This window comes from Lactuca serriola, chromosome 4 (assembly GCF_051521515.1).
Source record: "Lactuca serriola cultivar US96UC23 chromosome 4, Lser_US96UC23_V15, whole genome shotgun sequence".
Classification (NCBI taxonomy): Eukaryota; Viridiplantae; Streptophyta; class Magnoliopsida; order Asterales; family Asteraceae; genus Lactuca; species Lactuca serriola.
In genome coordinates this window covers 146,010,844-146,031,848 of record NC_136411.1, presented here as the reverse complement: position 1 = coordinate 146,031,848, position 21,005 = coordinate 146,010,844, and the positions used below count along the sequence as shown (strand labels likewise).

Sequence of the window (21,005 nt, the reverse complement as noted above, 5' to 3'; positions counted from 1 at the left end):
TCGAAGTTAGTGAAATACAAGTAATATATACTTGTAAATTCTTGAGCCTTTAATAAAGTTTGTTTTTTGGGAACTTCATCTGCTATTGCTCCAAAATAATAACATTTAACATAGTTTATTTACAACATTTATGAATCCATATAATATTAATAGCATAAGCTAGGAGTAAGGATTTTGAATAAGAATTAAGAAATAGAAAAAACCGCTGAAACAACTTGAAGCTTCCATCAACTATATTGGTCAATAACGTTATTTTTATACCAATATTTACACATTAATGTTATTTTTATACCAATAAATTATCCTAAGGCCAATAATCAAGTGTTATAAGTAAAAAAAGTACTGGCCGTTAAATTTCATCATTTTAAATAAAAATATTGGCCATTAAATTTCATCACTTTAAATAAATATAAATAAGTAAATAAAAAGAAACCACCATTCTATTTAGATATTTAATTATAATATTATTCATAAACGATATATTTATTAGTAATATTCCAATATTTACAATTTTGCCCTCACCCGCATCTCTTGAAACTGAAAGCATACAGAGGCCTTGATCTCCTGAAACTCAAAGCATCTTCAATATTAACAACTTTGCCCTCGCCTGCATCTCCTGTGTCCTCTGTAACATGTGTGGTCGAGAAGACTTGCACACTTAAAGCCTTTTTTTGTGGAGCACCCGCTTTTATATGTTCATCAAAAAATTGAATCATTTCTGCCTTGCTCAACTGCTTCAATGCAGCCACCTGTCTCATTACATTGCCAACAATTAACTTCTGTCTTTAGATAAATAATATTTTAAATAAAAGTATCAAGAAAATGACACAACGGGCAAATTTGTAAAAAACTCCATACCTCGTGATCTTTCCTATCAAATTTGAGGGCACCATCTTGGATTCTCGCCAAAAGTATAGAGATTCTTCTCTTAAGTTCTTGTGCTTCTCAAGCTTCATCTCAATCAGTGCATTAACATTGTTCTGCACCATTATAGTATTAGATATTTAGATCAATAAACAATATTCAATATTTCATATGATAATTCCAAATTGATAAAGAAAACACAACTCTTGTGACCTTGAATTCATCATCTGGCATCTCATAGAGTTTAGTCTCAAACATCTTGAGAAATGCTTGAACCCTTGACTCGATATGTTTAGGGCCCTGTTAAATCCAAGAAACGGGATTAGTATAAATGAATGTGACTGTAATAATCTGTTATATATGAATTTTCTCTCTTGGTTTTTTTTCGTATTGGAGTTTTCCACATATATTTTTGTGTTCTTATTTCTTCATCATCTTTTATTGGGCAAACCGTTGGAAATCTTTGAAACCCTCTTTAGTATAGCAACATGTAACACCCTTTTGTAAGTTGTCCACCCTATTTATCAGATGCTGTGATGGGAATAGAGCTTGAGACAAAGGTTTTGTCCCCATAAAAAGTACATCTTCAACATGTTGAATCATGAATCCGGCTTCATTTGATTCAATATTCTCTAGTTGTTGTATAGCTTTAGATAACAAAAGAAGAAAAAAATCATAACTGGTAGTAATGTTATAAAAACCTGCTGCATAGCACTCTATGAAGATTATTGACAAAATTTGAGGATAAAATATTGAAAGATGTTCAGGTTCAAGAACAGAAAGAATTTCAAGCTCATCAGTCCAAGGCCATGATCCATCTTTTACAAGTAATGAGCAGTGATACATGGATTGCTGATATGGATGTTGAAACTTGTAATTTTCATATTCTTTTATCACCAGTTCCTATAAAAAAGACAAGTAATTACACATACATAAGTAACAATATAAATTCATCGACATAACATAAGTAGCAATGCCTTTTTTTTACCTTGATCACATAGAAAGAGAACTCCACAGTTCAGTCTGATTCACCAGCAGACAAGCTTGTTGCCCAACCCAATTTCTTCAAGACATAGAAGAGGGATCCTTCTCCTTCATGACCAATTAAGTGTCCTAGATACCTACTTGGCCCTTCCATGTAATGATGAATGCCAAGTGTCACTGGCCATGTAATTCTCAGCTTGTGACCACATTTTACAGGAACAGTTTTCACAATAACCTGATAAATAAATGCAACAAGACAATATGTATCCCAAAATCATACAAATGATACATAAAGCAAAAGAAGCTTTAAGGACTCAGACCTGAAGATGTTTAGGGTGCATGGTTGACCAGGGAAACTGGGATGGATGCAGTCAAGCTAGGTGGAAGCAGACAAGCTAGGGAAGAGAAGTGTCGCACACGGTGGAGCAGCAGTGTAGGGCGCAAACCACATATTCGTGATTCTCTCTCCCAAAATTATGAAACGATAAGTTTTTGGATAAACAACGTAGTTTTCTAAATTTTGGGATGAATCATATTTGTAAAGGTCAAAGTGAAAAATCTAAAAACATAGAACTACTGAATCAAATCAAGGATACCTTCTAACTTCGATTTCAAAAATGAGGAAATTAGGGTTACCTTCTAGCTTCGATTTGAAATTAGAGAAATTAGTGTTACCTTCGACATTGAATCAGTTACATCTGGAGCCAAATCTCCCACAAATATCGATAGATCTGAACCGGTGCTTTCTCCACACTTTTCTCCTGTGCTAAAACTCGCTCAGTTTAACCGGAAAGCTTGATCAGTATTTGGCATCATGGTTCCATTATAGGGCTGGAGGATTTTCTCAGTGGATGAATGAGAAAGAAACTAGATGAATCCATAACGTTTTGATTGGCCAGTCTGTTTGTTTTGTATTAGTTTTATAGATTTAACCTGTAATTTTAATGAATAGAGTGTCACGAACGCCGGTTTGCGAGAAGCCTGACTGGAGATAAGTTTCCCCTTATCTACTAAACGGATCGGAGAAGAGGAAGAAGGAAGGAGAGGGGAGAATCGATTGCTAAGATGAAAGATAGAAAGAAGGTAGAAAAGCGGGCTTTGAAAATTTTGGGGATTTCGATTTCCCCCTTATCTACTAAACTCGCGTTTCTTTAAAATTATGAAGTGACACTCACAGAGAACGCGCATTTAACATAAAGCACCCTCCGTGTTTTTATTTTTTTTCTTACGATACTAATTTAAGGGCACGCGATAATGTGACCTAAATCCTTAAATTTTTTGAAGAGATGACACTTTTTTAATGTCACTTTCTTTTGCGTAACATTAATCAACGAGTGTCGTGGTTTGCGCGTCATAAAAGGGTCTTTTTCTTGTAGTGGGTGGTTGTGTGTGGAATCATTTCACGAGAGAACAAACAACATCAATGAGATATGTTAATGTAGAAACAAAACGGTAGAGGATAAGGTGTTGGATTAGGTGTCTAAGCTCATTATTACTATAATTGGCATATACTTGAATTGATGGTAGCACAGTCCGTTTGGGTTAGCCTTAAAACCTGGTAATTCAATAGGATACCTTTTAGAGAGAGAGGGAGATAGATTGATTTATTAATTTATTATATGATTAATAAATTAATTAGAAATCAAAATAAATGATTTGTTAATATATTATGAGAATAATATATTAGTTAGAAATACTGTTATTTAATTAAGAATTAATCAAAAATGAATTAGAATTAATTTTGGGATTAATTGAATTAATTAAAAGTACAACGACCTAAGCTGTAATTGTTCAATAGTTGAACAAAAGGGTTCCAAAACCTTCCCCATAAGAGATGTACGGTTTTTGGCATGATTCTAAGGTTTTTAGAATATCCCTTGGTGATAATTAGGAAACTAAATAATTACCTGATCTAAGATATTATTATTTTAATCAAGGGTTATATAGGCTTTCTTGGTCAGCTATAAATAGAGTCTCATATCCTTCAAATTTTGGCCACTTGACTCCTCAAGAGTATAACTGAAATTTTATCTCTTATATCCTCTCTCTTCAAGTTTCCTTGGTTGTTAGGGTTTAAGAGTGAACAATTAGAGGCACGAATCTTGTGGTTTCAGCTTCAAAATCAAAGAAGAACGGATTTTTGATTGTTACTACAAAATAAAAAAGGTATGTAATTTTTAACTTGTTTTTCAATCTCGAAAGTACCTAGGGTTCATAGGTTTATTGTTGCTCAATAGAATGTTACTACGATAGTGTTATAACATAGATCTAATAGGTTGCATATACTATTAAGTGTTAATGATTTATCCGCGTTAATACATGTAAAACCCATCATAAGGTCTGATGTCGGAGGGATTTCAGAGGAGAAGGAAAGGCGGTAGAATCGATTGCTTCGTTTATGTGGTTGAAGGGTGAAGATGAACACAAAATTAATGATCGCTTAAGGGTAGGACGATGGCGTCAACATGTACATTGATGAACAACGTTGACTGTGTAGTGTAGCAGTTCCGGTACGAGCTATGATGTATGTTATTGGTTATGAGAAAGAAAGTAGCGAATCAAAGTATTATGAAGATGACGACTAGAGAAAAAGAGAGAATGAGGATTAGGTCTAATATTTTTAGAGACAGGGGGAAATAAAAATATTTAAATATTGGTAAAGAGGGAAAATATAATAAAATGTTAGTAAAGAGGGAAAATTGAAATTTTATAGATGACGGAAAAAAATTGTACTTCCTCCGAATACTGTCAACACTGTAACGAAACTAAGACTTATAGTCGCATGTCTTTTTTTTTTTTTTTCTTTTATGGTTACCATACAAACTCTTATAGCCACATGTCTTTTTTTTTCTTTTATGGTTACCATTTTTTATATTTAGATAAAATAAAAAATAAAATGTAACTGTAACATACTTTTAATTTCAAGTTTCATGTTTTAAATGTCATAATAAAATATTTATAGTCAAATGTTGTAATTTTTTAATATTCAAAATCATTAATTTTAGACATATATATGAAATTAAATCGTTATCATAAAACAAATATAATCACATGCTTTTTAAATATCATAATAAAATACTTTTGGTGACAATAATCTGCTGTGATTATTGGCTAATATTTGTCACAATTTTTATGTAAAATAATGACAAAATGCGTGAAAATAGTTTGCAATGGTGACGGATTTTAGCTAACATGTGGGCTAAAACATTACTGGAGTTTGATTAATGATCTTTAGTGATGCAAATTCCCAAAACCCCCATGACCACCCTTTTTTAAAAACCAGTGACCACAGGTCCGTTTTGTACTAGTGTAAAGTCGTAATTTTATGGATATTACATCTTTTATCTCATCATTTAGCAAGAAATAATCTATCATTACTGGATATAGTATTCTGAATACTGTACTATTACTTTTACTATTTAAGAAATTGTGTATCTCCATTGGCTTGTATAAGATATGGGTATTCCATTTCATCACCAAATGTGATCGGGTGTCATAATAGATGTGCTACCCATATTTCCTATAATTACATGTTTTATGAACACAACAAGCACCGTAATATTGAACGCCCTTTCTATCGATAATCTATCACTAGAAATATAGTTTGTCTATCTCCCACCTCCTCCATGCGCTAGCATACTTATTTATTTATTAAAGCTTTTATCACCATCGACGCTTCTGTACTCTTATTTCCAAAAATATTATATAAAATGTAAATCATAATAACTTTGAGGAGGGATGATACTATTATGTACATTTATTTTTTAAATCGACATATATTAAGAAAAAATGAACCCAAGTTAGGCACAAGGTAGCGAGGAAAAACATGCCATTTCAGCAATTTACATATTCGAGCTAGATGAGTTTAACCAAGTACAACAATCCAAAGTCATTTTACTACTCCTAACCAAAATACAATAGCATGCTTTCACAATACTGTTTTGAAAAAAGAGTCTCCGGTTCTCCACACACCCTTTTTAAAAGATTCATCGAGAATGTCGTTTCTTAAATCCCACAGTCCCCCTAAAAGCGAAGTAGACACATCATACAAAATATTTTTCTCTGTATTTGGCACCCAAAATGAGGTCTTAGAGTGTCCAAGTCTTAAATTTCGTAGTTCCCCCGCAACACACGCCACACGACGATCACATGAGAGATAAATCACATAACAAAGACGAGCAAGGGATGATGATTGGGTTCTAATCCCAACATCAACAATATAAGACTCCACTTCTCAATGGATGGGCTCCCATTGCATGGACTCCTTTACGAGCATTAGGTATGGGCCCGTTGAGATGGTGTTCTAACAACTTATAACACCAAGGGGAAAATGGTGTTTATGGTGTTATGACCATGTTATGAGGCGGATAAGAGGAGAAAAATAAAGAGAGAAGAAATGTACAACCAATCAAAGTTCCCATTTCAATATGTCATAACGCCAACAAGATATGCCTTAATATGAAGGAGGAAATGGTGTTCATGGTGTTATGACAATGTTATTAGATGCCACATCAGCAAAAATAGAAGTTCTCGTTGCCCATACCATATGCTCTAAATGATTGGGGCGGTTGGGCAACATATGCTTTTTTTGTTAATTAGCTCAAGCCATGGGTTTACATCTCTAATGTAAAGAGTGTGGTGGTATTGGAACTTGGTGTCACGATGGAAAGCAACCGAACAAAGAACACTCCAGAGGCTAATAATGAATGGTCCACACGATATAACTAGAAAAAAAGAAGCAGAGCTTGTGCGGCGTCTCCCTTAAAATCACAGTCAGTAGATATATATATATATATATATATATATATATATATATATATATATATATATATATATATAAAGAATAGTAAAAAGCTGTAAACAGAAAAAAGAGGGTTGGGAACCATAAATAAATAAACAAATAACGTTGGTTGTCAGTTAATTCTGAATTAGTTACCCACACAGGCAATAAAAAACAAATGAAAAATAACAACTTGTCATTTTAAAGAACTGTATATTGCATGTTATTCAATTATAAACCGAAAAATAAAGGATGAGGTAGGTATATGATGATGCCTGCGTTTCTGTAGAGGGACTGGGAGAAATTAAAGAGTTTTGTTAGTCCCACATCGGTAGGAAAGTAGAAGGTGTTGAAAGAGAGGGAAGAATAAAAGGTGAGGTGGAGGAGCATTAGAAGCATCTTTGCGCTTGGGGCAATGACGCAGCTAATGAGGTATTAACCGAGGCGCGTCAATTGCTGGTTGAAAACTATTTCCAAACCCCCTCTTTGGCCTTGGGTCTCCCTTGGCCATCGAGAATTTCTGGAAGGGTTTCCTTTGACTGGGAAGCCCTAAAAATTCTTAGTTTGTCAAAACTTTAGTATATCCTAATCCTCCCTCCTAATTAGATGGCCTAAGAGTAATATTAATAATCAGACAGTTTTCATGTAATCAAAAAAAAGTCTGTTAGTAATTATGTGATTTTTTTTTTGTATTGTAATTAAATATGGATAGTATTTTTGAGCAATTAAATGCATTGATGTTTGTGAAGTCTACATATACGGGAGATTAAATCAGCAAAAATGAAGGTTTGCTCTCCCACATCGGGTGAGAGAAGATTACATACAAGATGGCAGTGGCTATAGAAACCAAGCCCCAAGAAAACAAAAAGCATACCTTTCTCGGCCTTTTGGCTAAGATCAAGTGTAGTATCTGTTCTTATCAGTTTAATATCTGATATGTAGGCCATCGGCCTACTCGATATTAATCTTATTTTTTATGGGGGAGAGTCCATCACAGAGGCTTGCTGCTGGGTCTCTCGAGTGTCGCCTTAGCGTTGCACTACAGCCAGGGCGTGGCGCACCCCTCTAATCCTAGTCTAAAAGTACTTTTAATAGTTTTGAATGGAAGACTTTACTTCTTACCTTGTTATGTCTAATACTTCTATCAGTTTATTCGAACTAGGATCCAACATTCCAAAGAAGAGGTTGGAATTGTTTTTTAGCCTTGGCACACCCGTAGCTCCAATGTAAGTTTAAAACTTATATATATCGGCCTTTAATTAGTAAGATAGGAAGCAAGCTTTTCCTGTGTTCGGAAGGCATATATAGTATAACAGATCCTGCTCAATTAGTAAGATGGTGATCACTTTTATCAACGTTTCCTGATCGCACTACTGTTCCTGTTATACACTGCATCTATAACTTGACATCGGTAATACTACTACAGAACAAATAAGCATATTATGTGGAATTTGATTATGACTATTTATTTGATCCAAAGAAAACATTGTAATTCAGAAGCATGCATCAACTTTGTCTTAATCTTCAATTTTGGAATGGACTTCTCCCATTTACCACAATCAAAGATTACAATTCTCTTAAGAGGGAGAGACCGTATTGATCTAACAGGCCCAGACACACTTGAAATAATGCAATTATATAACTGCCATTTGGCTGTGCGTTTTGCCCAGAGGAAAGGGGAACTAATGGAACACTACAATAGATGATGTGAACCTGATCCCACATTGGAGGCTGAAGAAAGAAAACAGAAGCTGGGTTGTTGCATAAAAGGTGAGGGCAGGAGAATGGAAAACTCACTTACCTGGACAGGGTCTATGGGCGATCAAGAAGGTCCATGGCCTAGGTTGGTGATCTCCATTGCACATTACGGAGAGGTGCCTGTCTAAGGTCGGCCCAAGTTGGTCGAACCTATGTCATAATTTGTGCCAGTGGGGGCCTGCGTTCGCGCGGCCCCTACCAATATCCTAGTTTCAACATTGAACTTTTTTATTGCTTCTTTCATTTTTTTCAAATAACTTAAATCTGAAAATAAAAATTAAAGAGGATATGTTACAAAATACGATGCTTTCAAAATTTCAGGATTTGTTCAAGGTGTAGATTTTTGTCTAAATATGGAAGAACGTGTTGACCAAAACTCTGTGTCACATTTTTCCTTTCTCGACTTTTCAATATCAACTTTCTCTTTACATCTTAATCATGAGAGCTCCTCATGCTATGTTGGTTACTCTATCTGGACCGGGCTTTGTAAGAATGGGGAAATCGTAAAATACAAAAATGTGTCCCTTTAGCCATTTAAATATAACATGTCTAAGTCCACCGTTACAATGTTCATCTCGTGAAATTCTTATTTAAAATATATTTTATTATCACAGTTCTCCGATTCGGATTAATAAACATCGCATAATAACTTTCAAATTGCACGTCCAAATATCTTTTATCATTCAAATTTCACATCCAAACATTCTTTAGTATGATAAATTTAGTTTCCTAAGGAAATATTAATATAAATTAATATGTGGAGGGTTATTTGTTAACTTAACCAAAGTATAGGTTCCAATACTAATTTAGATAAATTAAATGGACTTGGTTTGTAAATGATTTCCAAATAAGGACTACAAATGGGTCATTTAGTTTTTAAGATTTAAATCTTGGACTTATATTCATAGATTTTTCAAGTAAGGGTAGTTTGTGACATTTTTAAAATGAAGTTTTAAATGGTTAGGACTAGTTTTGAAATATTTCCAGGAGAGGGGTGAATTTTGGACATTTTAAAATGAAGTTTAAAAGCTTAGGACTAGATTTGTAAATTTTTTGAGAATGGGTTTAGAAACATTTATTTGGCATGTATGTTTGGTTAACAGGAGGTTTGTAATCTCTTCTCTTCTCGTCGAGTCCATGCACACACAAAAAAACAAAATGGTCTTGTGGCTTTCTGATCGATCGATGAAGGGCAAGAACCAACAACAAAACAACAAGACGGTGGTGGACGTTACTTACAACCATAAGAGGTGGCTGATGGCGGTGGCACACAGTGGCCAAGGCTGGCCCAAACACCTGGGCGAGTGGGGCAAAGGCCCAGGGCAGCAAGCTGGGAAGTGGCATCATGTTAGGCCTGGTATTTTTAGCATGTATAAAATTTAGCCCAAACTTAAATGTGGCCCAAAGCTCTCGAATTCCTTAATCAGTTCAACCACATAGGGTGGGCGCTAGACTTGAGAGACGGATGCACGCCAGCCACTCTTGCACAATAAACGAGAATCACTTCGATTCTTGAGCATCGATTGATTTCACTACAGATGCATCACATATAGTGGTTTGGTGGAGTTGAGAAGATGTTAAGACTCAAGACGTCAAGACTCAAGACGAGACTCATGGCTGCTTCTAATATCTAGGATCCAGCATTTAAGATAAGAAAAAAAAAATAGAAAAATCAATATCCCATCCTCTTTTTCCTTTGATTTATTTTTATATGTTATCTAATTTGATTTCCTACGTGCAGTCTTGCTAATTAATTGATTTCTGGAGACTTGATTGTCGGAGAGATTCTTTGGAGACTTGAGAAGCAGGGATGGAATTTTTTGTAAGGTATGATTCATATTTCTGGAAAAGTGGAAATCAAATTTATGAAATATGGACTTTTGTTTCTTACTTCGGTAAATCTCATTTCTTTCTTATTTATGGAGTTCATTAATTTAATATATTTTTTTTATTTCCTGTAAATTAAATATATTTTTTTGGAAATGAAAGTTCCATTGTTTCATAATTATTTTTCTGGAAATGAAAGTTACATTGTTTCCTAATTATGTTTCTAGTTACATTTTTCCTGGAATATTGAGTTCATTAGTTGAAGATTTGTAATTTGTCCTAAAATTATATTTTTCCTCATTCAAAAACAACTTTAGTTTTTAATGTACTAATTTCTATGTTGTTTTGGTTTTAACATTGTTATTATTTAGATTGTGGACCGGAGCAATGATGAAACCAAAGAAAACAAAAGAGAATAACGAAAAAGGAATAACATTGAGTGTTGTTGATGCTATTTGGAAATGAGAAAGGGCATCTAGTTTTTCAAGGTCAATTAAAATGCAACATGGCACATGTGATTAATTTTATGTTTTTAAACGAAGTATATTTGTGTTAAGGGACTCAAGGCTTATTTATTTATTTATTTATTTTGAATAGTAGTTTAATGTTAACAGTCAAAAGAATATAACATACTCAGATTCGATTTTGATAAGTGTTATAAGCAAAAGTAGTTGTTTCGAGTTTGTTACTATTATGGCTATGCTATTTCTAGTTTTATAGTTATTTTTACCAAAAGTATTGAAGGTTCGGTCTTGATCCTATATATAACCTCTGACTTCACCCACTTTTGAAACGCAAATGAGTAAGGGTCCGGTTAATGGAAAGTGATTAATAAACCATGTTCTTTATTTGTTTACCTCCATGTTTTCTTAGAAACTATAAAACAGGGGCATTATTTTCTTATCTCGCCCTGGGCATGGAAAACCAATGGACCGGCCCTGACGGTGGCATGAGCTCTGACGAAGTGGCAGGGGTAGGGTTTCGAGTAGTTGCTGCCTTTGGTTATCCTTCTGTTTTGGAGCTGAAATCGACGAGGGGAAGGGTTGGGATGGTGGTGGGGCTTAAGGAGGTGTTTGGTGGGTTTAGAGTGGTGGAACGGTGGTGTGTGTGTGTGTGTGTGTAACTGAGAGAGTGAGATAGAAAGAGTTTAGAGAGAAAGAGATCAAGAACTAGAGAGAGGAGATGATGGTTGATGTTGTGAGGATTGAGGGAAGACATGAGCTTCTATTTATAGCCTAATGAGGCACTTACATGCCTAAGGAAGCCATACTCTCAAATAAAATCAAACACTCAAAATGGAGATAGGCCTTGTACAATTGGAGATGGGGTGTAAGCAAGAAGGAAGGGAATGGTGGACGGAGAAAGGCACGTGGGCTTGAGAGATGGGGGAAAAGAGCTGATTTTTCTTTCTACTAGCAAATCCATATGGGGCCACATGAGGTTAAACTCTTTAAATACCCAAAAACACACATAATCGAGTGCTTCGGGGTCTCAATGTTGAAATTTTTTTCGAACGTGCCGATAGATAGAGTTTAATTCAAGGATTTCAAAAACCCAAATCGGATTAATTTTTCGAGTTAAGGAACTCCAGGAAATCGCATTTAAAGTTTCACGTCTAAATAGCTTGTAATGCTCGATTTTCCGATTTTCGCAAATATTTTTGCTAAAAATATTTTGAGTATGAAATCAAATATTAGGCTATAGCATGAGCCCAAAAAAGCTCTCGGAATTTCCATCAGATGTGTGTAAGTGCCTCAACGAATCGATTCAGTTTTACACGATTAAAGAAAACTAGTGTTTTACTGTCTGTTTTCTTAAAACTATCTTATATTTCTCATACGAACTCCGTTTTGGACGTTCTTTATATTTTCAGAAATAAGGTAACATGTACTATAAGATTTTAATGTTTGATTTGCTCATAACTACTTAATACAAATTTTCAGTTTTCCAGATGGATTACCTAGTGTTGCAGTTTGAGTTGTTTGACACTTTCCACATTTGGAAGTAAGGTATCGTTTGATATCTTATAATATTTGAAATGAACTTAGTTATTTTACATTAGATGCACTACAATTGAATGAGTTAAATTACAAAAATATTTACTCTAATTTAGTCGTTTGTAGTCTATGACCTAACTTTGGGATGTTAAAATAAGTTAAAAGTAGGAAATATATTTATTTGATTACCTACCTGCCATATATTGGGTTCAACCATTCAACATATGCAACCCTTTTCTTTATCTCTTTAGCTAGCTTATATGCATGTCCATATGCGGAATAATAACCAATATAAGGAACAAAATGAACTAATAAATCTCTCTATCAAACTCATTTACCTTAGGAACTCATGTAATTTAGTATGATCACGCCATCTATTTAAACTCATGGTAAGCGTTATTTATCAGATCGTAATAAGAACAATATGAGATAACGAAAATCTGATAAATTTATAGTACCTACATACAGAAAAAACAATGCTGACTAGAGATGCTCCTTTTTACAACCTAAACTCATCCATTATTCACCAAACACACACAATCATGGATAATTGGTTATCAAAATTACACATTTAAAAATACTCCAATATTTTCACATCAACATAAACATATAACTAGAATAAAATTAAAACCTAAATGAACTAAATCGATTAATTGAGTTAAGAAAGCAACAACGAACACTCAATACCTTATTTCAATTGATTTCCTTTTGTTATAGTTATCTCAGTTTTCTTTAAATCAACACAATACCAATTTTAAACAAGACAATGTTAAAGACTTAAATCTAAACACTTGACAGTCAAATATATAAAGAAATAAAAAAAGGAAAAGACAAAGGCTAAACAAATACAATAATACAACGAACCTGGATACACAAACTTCTTCCTTTAGTGATTACACTAGGCGTGAGACCCATGTATTACATGAGTTTAATTAAAAAAATATATATATAATTTTAACAATTTGAAAAGTTTCAATTTATAAGAAAATGAGAAAAATTTTGAATTATTAAAATTAATGAGACTTTAATGTATTGAATACATTACATATATAAACACTTTCTAATAAATACTTTACATATATATTACCTTACACATTAAATGTGGAAATTTATTTTAATAAAATGAAAAATACAATAAAATGACAAGTGGAAAATAGAAAATTTAAAAATTCTAGAAAAATGACATGTGTCCAAATGAAGGAGAAGAGAACATGTGGCAAAAAAAAACCTTCATTTATTATAGTAGATATGTTGGAATTCAAATAGATTATTTCCTAGATTCGGGTAATGCAAAAATAATTGAATGCATAAACTCAACGGAGAATAATCATTACTCTCAAGGTAACCCAGTCACCAGATAGAAAAATATTTTCATTTGGAGTAACTTTTAGGAGTCTTTAAGTATGAGAATCTACAAATATTAAAGAATATGGTGATAAATTAACAACAACTATTTGCATCGTAAACCCACCAAAAGACCATAAAAAGAAAAGAAGCTAAAAGAGGCTGTGGTGGTGATGGTGAGATGGTTTAGGAAATCGAAATTCATGCCTGAACCCGGCGTAAAGAGGTTGTGGTGTTGGGGAGCAGTGTAGATGGTGATGTGGGAAAGCACCTATAGTTGTGTGGAATCGTTTCACGAGAGAACAAATGATGTCGACGAAATGTGTTGATGTAGAATCGAACACCAATAGAGGATAAGGTTTGATGTCAGAGAGGGATTTCAGAGGAGATGAGGATGTCGGAGGAGAAGGAACGACGAAATAATCGATGGATTCGTTTATGAGGTTGAAGGGTGAAGATGAACACATAATCGACGATCGCTTCAGGGTATGATGGTGGTTTCGGCGTCGACATTGATGATTGGCGTCGAACGTGTAGCAGTTCTGATAAGGGTTGTTATGGATGTAATTGGGTATGAGAAAGAAAGTAGTGAATCCAACTGTTTTGGAGACGACGGTCAGAGAAAAATATAGGATGAGCGATTAGATCTAATGTTTTAGAGACAGAGCGAAATGAAATCTAATTTTCGTTAAAAGAAGGAAAAATACTAAAATTTTAGTAAAGGGGGAAAATTGAAAATTTTATAGATGACGGAGAAAAAATTGTAATCCCTCAAAATACTAGTTTCACTTTTCAACACCGTCACCATACAAACATGTATAGTCACATGTTTTTTTCTTCTATCTTTACTATTTTTTAAATTAATACCATCAAAATTATAATGTAACTATAAAAAAATTTTAATTATAAGTTTTATTTTCTTAAATGTCATAATAAAACACTTACAGTCATATGTTGTCATTCTTTAATATTCAAAATAATTTATTGTAGACACTCGTATGAACTTAAACTACTATCATTAAACACTTATAGTCACATGTTTTTTTTTTTCATTTCAGAATAAAATACTTACGGTCACAATTATCTACCGTGGTTATTGTCTAGTATTTGTCAAGTTTTTTATGTAAAACAATGACAAAATGTGTGAAAATAGTTTGCAATGGTGACTGATTTTAGCTAACATGTTGCTAAAACAATACTGTAATTTGATTAATAATTTTTAGTGACGCAAATAACTAAAACCATGACAACCCTTTTTTACAAACAATGACCGTAGGTCCGTTTTGTACTAGTGTAAAATCTTAATTTTAAGGATATTACATCTTTCGTCCCCTCATTCAACAAGAAATCATCCCTCGTTACCAAATATAGTATTATAAATATTTTAACGGTACTTTTACTACTTAAGAAATTGTGTGTTTCTGTTGGCTTGTATAAGTTCTGGGTATTCTATTTCATCACCAAATGTGATTGGGTGTCATTATAGATATGTTACCAATATTTCCTATAATGACATGTTTCATGAAAACAACCACCTTAAGATTGATTGGAGGTTTGTATCGATAATTTGTCACTAGAAATATAGTTTGTCTATCTCCCACCTCCTCAATCCGCTAACATATCTATATATTTATTATCGCTTTTATCACCATGGATACTTCTCTACTTTCCTTTGCAAGTTTTTATTATATAAAAATGTCAATCATATATAATAACTTTGAGGAGGGAGGATACTATTATGTATATTTCTTTTTAAATGACATATATTAAGAAAAAGAGAGCCCGAGTTAGGCACATGCTAGTGAGGAAAACCATGCCATTACAACAAGTTACGTATTCCACCTAGATGAGTTTAACCAAGTACATCAATCGAAAGTAATTTTACTACTCCTAACCAAAATCCAAATTTTTTTATTTCTTAATACTGTTTTGAAAAAAGTGTCTCTATTTCTCCACACACCCTTTTCAAAGGATTTATCGATAATGTAATTTCTTAAATCCCACAGTCCCCATAAAAGCGAAGTAGACACATCATACAGAAGAATTCTCTGTATTTGACACCCGAAATGAGGTATTAGAGTATCCAAGTCTTAAATTCCGTAGTTCCCCATGTAACACACGCCGCATGACCATCACATGTGAGATACGTCACATAACACAAACAAGCAAGGGATGATGCATGGGTTCTAAAGCCAACACCAACAATATAAGACTCCACATATCAAACGATGGGCTCCAGGGACACCTTTAAAAGATGGGGGCGGTAGGGCAACATATGCCTATTTTTTTTAAACTCAACCATCATTTACCAAATACAAACAAGCATCGATAATTGGTTATCAAAATTGCACATTCGAATATACTCCAATAATTTCACATCAACATAAACAGATAAATATAATGAAAATAAAACCTAACTAAACAAAATTTATTAATTGAGTTAAGAGAGCAACATGGAGCACTCAGTCTTCTCTGAATCCATCACAATACCAACTTTAAACAAGACATTGCTAAAGACTTAAATCCAAATAGGTTAAAATCAAAGACATACAGAAATACAAAAGGAAATAAAAGACAAAGAATAACCAAATACATTCATACAACGAACCTGGATACACAACATCTGCCTTTGGTGAGTAAATATGTAGGAATTTGAATAGATTATTTCCTATATTCAACTACTGCAAAAATAATTGAATACATAAACTCGATGGAGATGAATTGGTACTCTCAAGTTAACTCGGTCACCAGATTGAGAAATATTGTGATTTTAAGTAACTTGTGGGAGTCTTTAAGAAAGAGAATCTGCAAAGATTGAAGAAGTTGGTGAAAAAATAACAAGAAATACTTAGAATCATAAACCACCAAAATACCATAGAAAAAAAAGAAGTTAAAAGACCAAGAAATAAGAAGATTATATATAACTCCCCTATGAAAATCAATTCATCAGCAAAAATTTAAGAAGGGAGGAAGAGGTTGTGGTGGTGATGGTGAGAGTGTTTAGGAAATCGAAATCCATGCATGAACTTAGCGTGAAGAGGTTGTAGTGTTGGGGAGAAACATCGATGGTGGTGTGGGAAAAGCACATGTGGTTGTGTGTGGAATCATTTCACTGGAGAACAAACAACATCAATGAAATATGTTAATGTAGAAACAAAAAACGGTAGAGGATAAGGTGTTGGATTAGGTGTCTAAGCTCGTAATTACTATAATTGGCATATACTTGAATTGATGGTAGCACAGTCCGTTTGGGTTGTCCTTAAAACCTGGTAATTCAATAGGATACCTTTTAGAGAGAGGGAGATAGATTGATTTATTAATTTATTATATGATTAATAAATTAATTAGAAATAAAAATAAATGATTTGTTAATATATTATGAGAATAATATATTAGTTAGAAATACTGTTATTTAATTAAGAATTAATCAAAAATTAATTGGAATTAATTTTGGGATTAATTGAATTAATTAAAAGTACAAGGACCTAAGCTGTAATTGTTCAATAATTGAACAAAAGGGTTCCAAAACCTTCCCCATAAGAGGTGGACGGTTTCTGGCATGATTCTAAGGTTTTTAGAATATCCCTTGGAGATAGATAGGAAACCAAATAATTACCTGATCTAAGATATTATTATTTTAATCAAGGGTTATATAGGCTTTCTTGGTCAGCTATAAATAGAGTCTCATAGCCTATAAATTTTGGCCACTTGACTCCTCAAGAGTATAACTGAAATTTTATCTCTTATATCCTCTCTCTTCAAGTTTCCTTGGTTGTTAGGGTTTAAGAGTGAACAATTAGAGGCACGACACTTGTGGTTTCAGCTTCCAAATCAAAGAAGAACGGATTTTTGATTGTTACTACAAAATAAAAAAGGTATGTAATTTTTAACTTGTTTTTCAATCTCGAAAGTACCTAGGGTTCATAGGTTTATTGTTGTTCAATAGAATGTTACTACGATAGTGTTACATAGATCTAATAGGTTGCATATACTATTAAGTGTTAATGATTTATCCGTGTTAATACATGTAAAACCCATCATAAAGTCTGATGTCGGAGGGATTTCAGAGGAGAAGGAAAGGCGGTAGAATCGATTGCTTTGTTTATGTGGTTGAATGGTGAAGATGAACACAAAATTAATGATCACTTAAGGGTAGGACGATGGCGTCAACATGTTCATTGATGAACAACGTCGATTGTGTAGTGTAGCAGCTCCGGTACGAGCTATGATGTATGTCATTGGGTATGAGAAAGAAAGTAGCGAATCAAAGTATTATGAAGATGACGACTAGAGAAAAAGAGAGAATGAGGATTAGATCTAATTTTTTTTTTGAGACAGGGGGAATTAAAAATATTTAAATTTTGGTAAAGAGGGAAAATATAATAAAATTTTAGTAAAGAGGGAAAATTGAAATTTTATAGATGACGGAAAAAATTGTACTTCCTCCGAATACTGTCAACACTGTCACGAAACTAACACTTATAGTCGCATGTCTTTTTTTTTTCTTTTATGGTTACCATTTTTTATATTTAGATAAAATAAAAAATAAAATGTAACTGTAACATACTTTTAATTTCAAGTTTCATGTTTTAAATGTCATAATAAAATATTTATAGTCAAATATTGTTATTTTTTAATATTCAAAATCATTAATTTTAGACATATATGAAATTAAATCGTTATCATAAAACAAATATAATCACATGTTTTTTAAATGTCATAATAAAATACTTTTGGTCACAATAATCTTCCGTGATTATTGGCTAATATTTGTCACAATTTGTATGTAAAACAATGAATAAATGTGTGAAAATAGTTTGCAATGGTGACGGATTTTAGCTAACATGTGGGCTAAAACATTACTGAAGTTTGATTAATGATCTTTAGTGATGCAAATTCCCAAAACCCCCATGACCACCCTTTTTTAAAAACCAGTGGCCACAGGTCCGTTTTGTACTAGTGTAAAGTCGTAATTTTATGGATATTACATCTTTTATCTCATCATTTAGCAAGAAATAATCTATCATAACTGGATATAGTATTATGAATATTGTAATATTACTTTTACTATTTAAGAAATTGTGTATCTCCATTGGCTTGTATAAGATATGGGTATTCCATTTCATCACCAAATGTGATCGGGTGTCATAATAGATGTGCTACCCATATTTCCTATAATTACATGTTTTATGAACACAACAAGCACCGTAATATTGACCGGCCGTTTCTGTCGATAATCTATCACTAGAAATATAGTTTGTCTATCTCCCACCTCCTCCATGCGCTAGCATACTTATTTATTTATTAAAGATTTTTATCACCATGGACGCTTCTGTACTCTTATTTCCAAAAATATTATATAAAAATGTAAATCATAATAACTTTGAGGAGGGATGATACTATTATGTACATTTATTTTTTAAATCGGCATATATTAAGAAAAAAATGAGCCCAAGTTAGGCACAAGGTAGCGAGGAAAAACATGCCATTTCAACAATTTACATATTCGAGCTAGATGAGTTTAACCAAGTACAACAATCCAAAGTCATTTTACTACTCCTAACCGAAATCCAATAGCACGCTTTCACAATACTGTTTTGAAAAAAGAGTCTCTGGTTCTCCACACACCCTTTTTAAAAGATTCATCGAGAATGTCGTTTCTTAAATCCCACAGTCCCCCTAAAAGCAAAGTAAACACATCATACAAAATATTTTTCTCTTTATTTGTCACCCAAAATGAGGTCTTAGAGTGTACAAGTCTTAAATTCCGTAGTTACCCCGCAACACACGCCACACGACCATCACATGAGAGATAAATCACATAACAAAGACGAGCAAGGGATGATGATTGGGTTCTAATCCCAACATCAACAATATAGGACTCCACTTCTCAATGGATGGGCTCCCATTGCATGGACTCCTTTAAGAGCATTAGGTATGGGCCCGTTGAGATGGTGTTATAACAACTTATAACACCAAGGGGGAAATGGTGTTTATGGTGTTATGACCATGTTATGAGGCGGATAAGAGGAGAAAACTAAAGAGAGAAGAAATGTACAGCCAATCAAAGTTCCCGTTTCAATATGTCATAACGCCAACAAGATATGCCATAACATGAAGGAGGAAATGGTGTTCATGGTGTTATGACAATGTTATGAGATGCCACATCAACAAAAATACAAGTTTCGTTGCCCATACCATATGCTCTAAATGATTGGGGCGGTTGGGCAACATATGCTTTTTTTGTTAATTAGCTCAAGCCATGGGTTTACATCTCTAATGTCAAGAGTGTGGTGGTATTGGATCTTGGTGTCACGATGGAAAGCAACCGAACAAAGAACACTCCGGAGGCTAATAATGAATGGTCCACACGATATAACTAGAAAAAAAGAAGTAGAGCTTGTGCAGCGTCTCCCTTAAAATCACAGTCAGTAGAGATACATATATATATATATATATATATATATATATATATAATATATATATATATAATATATATATATATATATATATATATATATATATATATATATATATATAAAAGAATAGTAAAAAGCTGTAAACAGAACAAGAGGGTTGGGAACCATAAATAAATAAACAAATAACGTTGGTTGTCAGTTAATTCTGAATTAGTTACCCACACAGGGAATAAAAAACAAATGAAAAATAACAACTTGTCATTTTAAAGAACTGTATATTGCATGTTATCTCTAAATATTATTAAAAGAGAACCTTTAATTCACAACTGAAGCAATCAAGACCATTGATTGTATTTCGTTCATATGATTTTTACCATCAGATCAAATTGATGACATCATCTTCTCAAAATAGAATTCAAAGTTTTAATTATAAAATCTTTAAATTTACCAATTACATTTTAAACACAATTGCATTAAATTATAAAATCTGTAATTATAGAATCTATTCATACTTTCAAAAATATATTTCACAATTCGGGCAATAATTACATTTAATTATAGAATCTTTAAAATCAGTAATTATGTTATAAATTAAAACATATAATTCTATTTATATATGAGACATCGGTTTCTCCATAAATTTGGCCAAAAACTTGAATAACCGCCCTCATCTTTCTCCTCAGTTTTCTCTTAAACAATAATTCCCTAATCCTCTTCTTCCTCATGTCAATGGTTGTGCTTTAAGTGATGCTTTGTGTGTTCATAATAGAATGTAGCACCATAAGGTGGTTCCTTTTTCTCATGTATTCTTAGAATTTGCGTATTGCCTCTTCTTTGCATCTCCAATTATCACACCTCTGTTTTGGCCACACAAATCTCTATAAACTGAAGCAAGCATCTCCTTCAAGACATCTTTTGACAATCTATGTCATCATGAACCCTAATTAATATTGTTCATAATTTAATTCCATTATTTATAGTTTTTGGCTTCAAAATTTAAACCTGATTAGTTTTTTTCTTTTTAAACAAACT

At 33.1% G+C, this 21,005-nt stretch overlaps 2 non-coding genes and 2 pseudogenes across 2 annotated transcripts; 3 read left to right on the top strand and 1 right to left on the bottom strand.

Moving 5' to 3' along the window:
• Nucleotides 1-518: 518 nt before the first annotated feature.
• LOC145098887 (insulin-degrading enzyme-like 1, peroxisomal) lies at nt 519-2,189 on the bottom strand (annotated as a pseudogene).
• A 4,836-nt stretch (nt 2,190-7,025) lies between these two features.
• On the top strand, nt 7,026-7,169 carry LOC145103350 (U4 spliceosomal RNA; annotated as a pseudogene).
• A 329-nt stretch (nt 7,170-7,498) lies between these two features.
• On the top strand, nt 7,499-7,694 carry LOC145103340 (U2 spliceosomal RNA). The gene has a single exon (XR_013706440.1). It is a non-coding gene; the product is annotated as a U2 spliceosomal RNA (small nuclear RNA).
• Nucleotides 7,695-8,421: 727 nt separating this feature from the next.
• LOC145103326 (U1 spliceosomal RNA) lies at nt 8,422-8,585 on the top strand. Its single transcript, XR_013706427.1, has one exon. It is a non-coding gene; the product is annotated as a U1 spliceosomal RNA (small nuclear RNA).
• Nucleotides 8,586-21,005: the final 12,420 nt, after the last annotated feature.